Below are 9,659 nucleotides of genomic sequence, written 5' to 3'. Positions count from 1 at the left end.
CCAGATTTGACATGAATTTGACACAATACCCTTGCCTTCCTTAGTAAAAAACATCCCTGGCTTCTGCAACGCTACAACCTCTCTTTGTTCTTTACTCTGCTGGCTCTGAGCATTCTGTGCTGATTCCTCAGCTTTGCCCGAACCTTAAATATTAAAATTCCTTTAAGCTCCATCACAATCCTCTTCTTGTCTCACTCTGCATATTTTCTCCCTCGATGACTGATCCATCTCCACGCTCTTACATATCACATACATGTCAACAATGCCAAATTATATATCCAAGTCCATCATCTTGTTCTGAACATCCAAGGAAACTGACGCTATCAAAGGAATTTGAGATCACAAAAAATAAGCAAGCATCTGAGTCACATAGGATTAGAAAGGGAGGTACGCAATATGACACTTATTCTAGGGGAAATAGTTAATGGAACAAGGCAAACAGAAATTTTAAATAAGTATAGAAAGTACCTTCAAAGAAATAAAGGTGTTAGACATGTGAGGCAGATTAAGCAGTTTTTCAGGAAAATCAGAGTGATCTCAGGGATGGTCTCCCTGGCAGGGCTTGGAGGAGGCTGACGAATCTCCTTCCGTAGGGAGGGGGCCTGGCGAAGCCCCAAGGAAACAGCAGCCTCGCACAGCAAGACCACGTCCAGCACACGGACCTGGGTGGGCGGAGGAACAGACCAGGATGGGAAGACCCTGCCCCCTTTAAGTGGATCCTAGTCACTCAGTCAAACTCTCCTCCCTCCCTGCTGCTACCTCCCCTCCTGAACCAGGCCCGTGAGGACAGGATGGCCTGCGATGAGCACAAGGAAGGGGGAGAAAGGCAGAGGGCAAGAGTGAGTGGCCTACGTGGGAACTATGCGCGGAAATTATAAAAATATTATTTGAACTTGACAGCACGCTTTCCTGAATGAGACTGAGCTTTTAAATAAGTGAATGACATTATAGAAATCATTAGGCTGGACTCAGATTTAAATAGAAATGGGATGGAAAGAAAATGCGATGTGTGTTCTAGGCGCATAGTGAATGCTCAAGGTCGAGGAATGTTGAAAATAAAACATATTTCATGTTATACCTACCTGAACCAAGAACTCTGAATTCATCAAGCAATCATTTATTGACCACCAGGTATGTATGAACTATTATCTAGGTATTATAGCAGTGTATAATTTTGATAAAGATCTCTTATCTCATGGAGCTTATTTTCTAGCGACAGTCAAACTAGTTATATACTGAGGAATGTCTAAGCCAGAGAGACCGTATCTCAGTTTATAGAGCAACACTGTTCAATAGAACTTCTGCAATAATGGAAATGTTCTGTATCTGTGCTTTCCAATAGCTACATGTGGCTAGTAGGACTGAAGAACTAAACTTTCAGTTAAATTTATGTAATTTACATTTAAATAGCCACCTGTGTCTATTGGCTAGCGTATTAGACAAGCAGCTCTAGAGTTTTAGTGAAACTATAATCAATCTTTATTCAAAGCCCTCTTATACTACTTAGGACTCAGAAATCAATCCGTATAACTGTTCTGTGAACACCCGAAAAATAGAGCGAGTCCCATTTTTTCCAAATAGAGAGTTTAAGAAGTATCAGTTTTAGATACTCTATTATTTATGTTATTTAGGACATTGATATCATTGCTGATTATGTTCAATCACTTGATCTGTCATGAACTGAGAAAGGTGAATTAAAACTGCCTTCAGCACGGCTGGTGTGCTCAGTGGTTGAACATCGACTCATGAACCAAGGGATCACGATTTGATTCCCGGTCAGGGTACATGCCCGGGTTTTGGGCTTGATCCCAAGTAGGGAGCATGCAGGAGGCAGCCGATCAATGGTTCTCTCTCATCATTGATGTTTCTACTTCTCTCTCCCTCTCCCTTCCTCTCTCTGAAATCAATAATAAAAACAACATCCCCACACAACTTCCTTCTTTTAGGTGCTTCTGTCCCTGTCTCAGCTTCCAGAATTCAGTAGCTCTCTTCTCAGCTGGACACTGCCTCTTCTATAATTGCTGCTTATTTGGAAATGAGGGTTTCAGGAAAATGTCTCAATTATCATTTTACACTTAATATGAGACATAATAGGGAAAAAGAGACATTCTCCTTTGCCTCATGATTAACCACTGTGTGGTTTTGGGACTTCAAGGGCTTCCTAGCTTTGCAGGAGTGTGAGGTCATGTAAGCAGCAACAGTAGTTCCTTGAAGACGAAAACATAGCAGGTGTCTAGACTTCATGAACATACTTGATTCTCTTATAAATAAGTGCGGGAGGATCACGTACAATGGAAATAACTGTCTGATAGAGTTGTTCAGTAGCTGGAAGGCGTCAGGCCAGCGTCTCTGTGAATCTCTTGACGTTTGCTTGTGTTTGTCATTTCACGGTCGGCATATGGCTGCTGGAGATCCAGACATCATGTCCACATTCAGAGGAGGAGGGGGAAAGATCTTGTCAGGCGCAGTCATTCCTTTTCCCAAGAGAGTGTAATCTTTCCCAGGAGCATCTTGCATGTGTGCCATTAGACATAAATGTGTCCATCACACACGTACCACGAGCTTTCAGGGAGGGTGCAGAAGCAAGCATTCAACCTGACACAGTGACACCCCAAATAAAATCAAAGTTCAATCAGCAAAGAAGGGGGGAATGGATATTGAATAAGTGACTAATAGTATCTAACACAGTAGGGATCCAACTCATTTTTCTTTATATAGTGAGCCAGTTTCCCAGAAGAGGAAAAGCAATTACTGATTTTACACAACAATCTTTAAATCACAACTCTCCCAGTTTGTGAGATTGGAGTGAAAGGAATGCTAGCAATAGGCCCATGCCATCCTCGGAATCACTTTTTTATTGCAGTGAATAGTGCTGATGGGTTGAGCTCATTTCGGAAGCTGGATGCTTCCTCCCCGAATAGAAGTATTGTCTCAGGAGGCTCCTCAGCTACATATGCAAATACATTCCTGTCAAACCCTAACATCAGTTTGACATACATGCTTCAACATAGTTGAACTCCTGTGGAAACTTTGCAGGTGAAGAGTAGGGCAGACAGAGGGAATGGCACTGCACAAATGTGGGAGAGAGCTGAAAGAGTAAAGAAATAAAAATTTGGCATAAATATAGTAAGCCATGGAGGGATTGGCTCAAGAGATAGGAGGGGCCAGGTCACCCATGGGCTTGGAGGTCAATGGTAAGGATTGAAGATTTCTTGCTAAGTGTAATAGAAGCTGTTGAGATACTTGGCTCATACAGAGTGTGTGTTTGGTTCACAAACTTCACTAGTGCAGGCATCCGTGGGGAAACAGTTTAAATGTGCACCAATATTTTTGTAAAATTGAATAAGTACTTTCTCGATTTCAATGTAGTCAATGAATTAGACGGGCATCTGCAGTACCTCTCATCTGAGGGGGGCAATGCAGCGTGCATACCGGAGAGGCCTTCAGCAGACTTCTCCCCCCTCCAGCTGCTCAGACGTGCAGAGCTCTCTGGCAAGTAACTGTCCCTTTCATGGGGTCCCTTTTTTCTCTTGGACTCTTAAGCCAGTATCTGTGAGCTTTGTTATCTGTGTGGTATCCAGATAACCACCTATCATGTCTGGGAAAGAAACCATTGGACATTCTGACTCTGAAAATTTATTACTTTTCATTAGGTTTTAAAAGAAAATATTTGGCTTTTTATATCACTCATAGGGTGGAGGGGCAGAGTGGATGGAAAGACCAGTCAGGAGTCGCTTCAGTAGCTCAGGCCAGAGATCATGGACACTCAGGTGAGACTGGTGCCAATGGACACAGAGAGCTGTGAATGGCTTGAGATGTATTTTTTTTTTTTTAATATATCTTTATTGATTTCAGAGAGAGGAAGGTAGAGGGAGAGAGAGATAGAAACATCAATGATGAGAGAGTCATTGATCGAGCCCGCAACCCGGGCCTGTGCCCTGACCGGGAATCGAACCCCGATCGCCTGGATCGTAGGTCGACGCCCAACCGCTGAGCCACGCCCGGCCGGGCTTGAGATGTATTTTGGAAGTAAAATTGAATTAGTGATGAATTTGGTTCAGAATGGCACAGAGAGGGAATAATCTAGTATAACTTCAGAGCTGTGGGTAAAATAGTGCTGGCAGAGTACTGACTACGTATTAGTAACGCCTGTCGCATGAATGAGAAAGGGGGGTGCAGCAGTGTACAGCTTTGAAACGTTCAGGCCTCACGCCTTATGATATTAGTAGGGCAAGGGTTATGATGTTACCCTCTCTACAGATGTGGAAACTGAGGCTCACTCTCTCAAAGGAGACTGGTCAGAGGAAGATGCGATGTGGAAAAGGGAGAGGGCATAGCTAAAGAGCTCAGATCAGTCCTGAAGAAGGGGAGGCTAGAGGAAGGTGAGAGAAGCTGTGTGGGTGGGAGAAAGCTGGCGTTACCGGGGTGGGAGGGCAGCATGGAGGAGGCGCAGTGGGCTTGGGCAGTGTGGCTGTGTGTGAATTAAAGACAAGGCTTCAGGGGTGCCTAATTACTTTTGACTCTTGAGGTATTTTTGTTTCTATGTGATTCTAGGCAGAGATTGAATTCATTAAGGCTCCAACTTTAATATTGCTCAGCTAATATAGTTACCTTGGGCATAGATGTGAAAGGTAACCTGAGCAAAGGCTGATTTGGAAAGCAGAGCATGGTTTGGAGCAGTGAAAAAGTGGATTTGACCAGTGTTAATGCTGGACTTTGTGAGAGATGAGGTTAGGCGGGGCCATTGAATACAGGTTATGAAAGATCTGGAAAAAATGTGAATTGAAATCTTTACTAGCCAGGTTTGTTATACACGATCTCTCCCACTGAAAGAAATGTTAGAAAATATAGAAAATTATTAAGATGATAAAAATATTCATAGTTCATCATTACATCTTTTAGTATTTTAGGCTATTTCATTTTAGCCTTGTGTATAGGTGCATGCGTATATGTGTGCAAAAACTTCATAATATGATTACTATTTGAAATTATACTATTCATAACATTTTATATTAAAAAGACCTCACAAAATAATTTTTGATGGGCAGCACAGGGGTTCATCACATGGGTGTGTCATGAGTTATTAAGCATTTCATTTTAGACTTTATTTTAGCTAGTCCCTCATTGCCCTAATGGAGCTTATTATTTGCTATTCTTTTTTTTGCCATTATAAATTCAATGTCCTGAACTTCATGTACTAAATCTGTAGCTAATAGATTTTCCAAAGTTAGAATTACTCATCAAAAGTAATGGACACTTGTGTTCCCTTTGGCAGCACATATGCTAAAATTGGAACGATACAGACATCAGCATGGCCCCTGCGCTAGGATGACATGCGTACCTGTGAAGTGCTCCATATTTTTGGTTGTTAGCTTGACTTATTGTGGTGATCACTTTGCAACATATACAAATATCACATCATTATGTCTTATGCCTGAAACTGATATAATGTTGTATGTCAGTTATATCTCAACTGAAAAAGAGTGATGGACTTTCAGAACCCTTGGTAGGCCTTGCCAAATGGCCTTCCAGGTGTGGATCCCTTCATCCATCTTCTAGCAGACCATCAGGTGCTATTTCACTGCCTCCTCCTTAATACTACAATTAACGCCTAAAACAGGAAAAATAACATCGTGTGGTTTTCATTTGCATGTTTTGTGAGTTTTGACAATTTTCATGTGTTCATTGGCTATTTTTCTCTTACAATTAAATTTATGCGTTCAGTTTATCTTTCTGTTCTGTCTTCATCGTTTAAGACAGCTTGGACCCAACACAGAGCGATAACTAAATAAATATTTTTACAATTGACTGAAAATCTATATAGGCTTCCACCCAGGAACCAATAACGATACAGTTTGTGGCCCCTCTTCAATTCATCTTCCCCAATTTAATGATTTCTCCTGTAAAATATAGTATTCAGAGAAAATGTGATTTTTTTTCCTACTCCCTATAATCCTAGGAGATATTCTCTCAGTTGAAACTTTTCTCTCTTCATTTTCACTGTTCTTCATACATCATTAGTAGGAATTCTTGGGTTATTCGAGGGCAGCGCATGGCCTGCATATTTATTGAATTCTAATTGCGTGTTTAAATGAATGCGCCAGCCATACAACTACAAATGAAAGTCTTAAAAATAATAATTTACATAATTAGCTGACAGGAAGGCCTAAACTATTATTTAAATTCACATATAACATTACATCGTCAAGTGTTAATTTATAATCTGTTCTTTCCAGAATGATTGAGCTGTTTGAAAATTTTATTTATGACTCATGCTTAGATCCATTTTATAGTGCTGATAACGCTGAGATAATGGGAATTTATAGTTAGCTCTGACAAGAGGTCATAAAACAAGGGACTGGATGTTTTCTCTGTTGCTACAGGCTCAATTTGTAACATAAAGTACTTAATAATTGTTATTAATGAACCCGCTGTGGTTGGTATATAGACACAGCTGGAAATCACATCTGTTATCAGAAAGCCTGGGCTGAGCAAAGCACAAACACTGCAGGGAACTCATAGCTACAAAAGGAAATGACATCACAGAGGCATAGGAAGTGCCCGTAGATGTTAGCTGCATGCAGACAGGAGAGATTTAGGGCAGATTTTAGGAGAAATGACAGAGAAGTTGGTTCTTTGTAAACATTTTCTTCCACATGGATCCCATATGTCTTCAGGTGTAAGCCAGAGTTCCAGGGTCAGTTCGTGTAGTAAATATTAGTAAATCTTATATCTTGTTTTTTAGCTAAACACAAATAAAAATAGTCCAAGTTCAAGCCTAGCAACCTACCTTTCCAGGCTTATCTTCTGCTGCTCATCTTGAAATACTCAGTTCTATTCAAATTGGGTTGTTTGCCTCTGTTTTTACAGAGTTATGCTTTCCTGGCTATGTGCTTTTTCTGGTATCGTTACCTCCATTTGAGGCAATTTCCTTCGAATTGTTTCAAAAGAGAAAGAACTTTTTCCCCTCCTTTCCTCCCTCCCACCCCCTTTCTCTCTCTCTGTCTCTCTCTCTCTCTCTTCATTTGTCCCCATTATCAAATTCCATTCTCCTCACTCACCGGCATTCTAATATATTTCATATGTATTATTTGATTATATGAAGTCTTACAAAACATGTTTTGTTCTATGTGCCAATTTTAATTTTATGGAAATCATGGAAATTATAGATCTGATTTAACTTCTGCTTAGCCCTGAAGTACCAACCATGGTGCTCTGTGAACATCTAGTCCATTCTTTTTAAATGTTTAATGAAACTCCATGAGTATCCACCCATACTGACCTGTCCGCTCTCCCGGTTGGTGGTACACACTCAGGTTGCCCTGAATCCCTGTCACGGTAACCAGGGTGACAATGGCATTCTCAGGTTTTTCACTTGTAGATCTGTGGGAGAAGATCTGTGTGCTACGGAGCTAGGAGTGTATTCACTGCCATGACGTGTGTGGAAACTGGATTTGACTAAATGCTGGCAGATAGCTCTTGAGATTCTTTCATCATTCGTTTCCCACCAGGACTGCATGGGGGTTCCTATGTCCCTACATTCTACCAACACTTGGGATTGTCTAATTTTACATTTTAGCCAAATTAGCAGGGATAAGATGACATTGCATTGTTGTTTTCATTTCATTCTGTGATTACTACTGAGTTTGAACATCTCTTGATTTCTTTATTAGCTCTTGAGATTTATTCTGTTTTAATTGCCTATAATATTTCTGCCCATGTTTTTCTTTTGGGTTATCTGTCTCTTATGGACGTAAATAGATTCCTTGTATATTTGTACATTCAGTTTTAGCTACTGCAAACATTTTCATATGGCTCATCATTACTCTGTTAACTGTCTCCATACTTTTCTTCATTAAACAAAAATACTTCATTTTGATGTAATTGTAGTCAACGAAATTTTGCCTGAGGATTTTGCTTTTCAGGTATTTTAAAAAGAATCTTCCCTACCTCTAAATCACAAATATAAATTATGACATTTTTTCCTATTGATTTTATTTGGATTCTACTTTTATATGTGATGTTATTTAGGGATCCAGTTTTCTTTCTTTCCTAACATCGTATACAAAAGCTATCCTTTCACCTTTGACTTGTGGTGCTATATTTATCATGTATTAAATTCTCACCCACACATGGTCTTTCTCTGAGCTCATTGTTTTGTTCCACTGACCTACTTGGCTATCTGTTCTTAATACCTGCTTGTTTTATTCTGTGTGTCTGGGACCGGCAGTAACCATGGACTCTGAGCATCCCTGCATATCCCTGATGAGTGTGTCAAACTGCAAGACTTATTTGTCCCCTAAACTGAACTTTTTCTGTAGCTAGTCAAGCAACCATAGCATTGACTGCTTCTCACGCTTTGGTGGGAAGAGAGTGGGAGAGAGAGAGAGAGAGAGAGGGAGGGGGGAGGGAGGGGCCCTCTTGTTTGCTGTTTACTGCAGAAGGTACCACAACCAGTTGGGTGGGGCTGTTTGGACCACTGTGTGCACCACTTTTATTGCTCCCGCTGTTAAATGTTTAATTAGTATTGATGTCTTTATGTGCTTGTGCTGTGACCCCTCATAAAATTCAAGGGGGATTGTCCCAACTGGAAAGAGTAATTTTTAGAGAAATGATAGTGGATACATCAGACCACCAGTCTTGTACAACAAACACAATATAGAATTTCAGGAAGATGAAAGGAAAACACAGTATTGGGGCTTATAAACCCCAAGGCCCCTTTTGAACTACAGAAATATGCTACTGATAACTATACTAATTAGAACTAATATTAGTAGATGTTCTGCCAACACCCAAACGTGCATTCTGCTGCTTTGGGTGGAATATTCATTATGATAAATTATGTCAGTTGGTTAGTGCTATTTAAGTCTTCTTTATGCTTACTAATTTTCTGTCTGTCTTGTCTATCAGTTACTGATAGAGGAGTGTTGAAATCCTTTATTGTAATTGTGGATTTTTTAGTTCCTCATTTCAGTCTGTTTTTGCTTTATATATTTTGAATCTATTATTAAAAGAAGGCACATTTAATATATATATATTAAATGAGTTAACCACTTTATCCTTAGGAAATATTCCTTTTTATCTCTGGTGATAAAGCTTGTTATGAAGTCTGCCTTGTCTAATATTACCTTAGCCATGCCACCTTGCTTACAATTAATGTTTATATGGCATAATTGTTTCTAGCTTTCGCTTTTAAGGTACCCATGTCTCTATATTTAAGGTGAGCTTCTTACTAAGATGAGTTTCTGGCAGATCACATTTCGCTATTGTTCTTAAATTCAATGTGAGAATCTCTGACTTTAATTTGGAGTATATAGACTAAAGGGCAACAAACCATTTCTGCAAAGAGCAAGATGGTAAATATTTTAGGCTTGTGGATCACACGGTTTCTGTTGAAGCTGTTTACCTCTGCTGCCAAAGCACGAAAGCTGCACAGACGACACATGAATGAGTGGGTGTGGCTGTGTGTCAATGAAGCTTTATCTTCCAAAAAATCACAATGGCCTGTATTTGGCTCATAGGACATAGTTTGCTCACCCATGGTTTGCATTCTTTATATTTAATGTAAATATTGATGTGGTCAAGTTTTAATCATTCAACTTGTTGCTTGTTTTCTACTCGTCTCAGGTGTTATGCATTCTTTTCCTATCTTTCCTTCC

Source organism: Miniopterus schreibersii (genome assembly GCF_964146895.1).
Source record: "Miniopterus schreibersii genome assembly, chromosome: 20".
NCBI classification, from domain to species: Eukaryota; Metazoa; Chordata; class Mammalia; order Chiroptera; family Miniopteridae; genus Miniopterus; species Miniopterus schreibersii.
Note: the sequence above shows the minus strand (reverse complement) of the source record.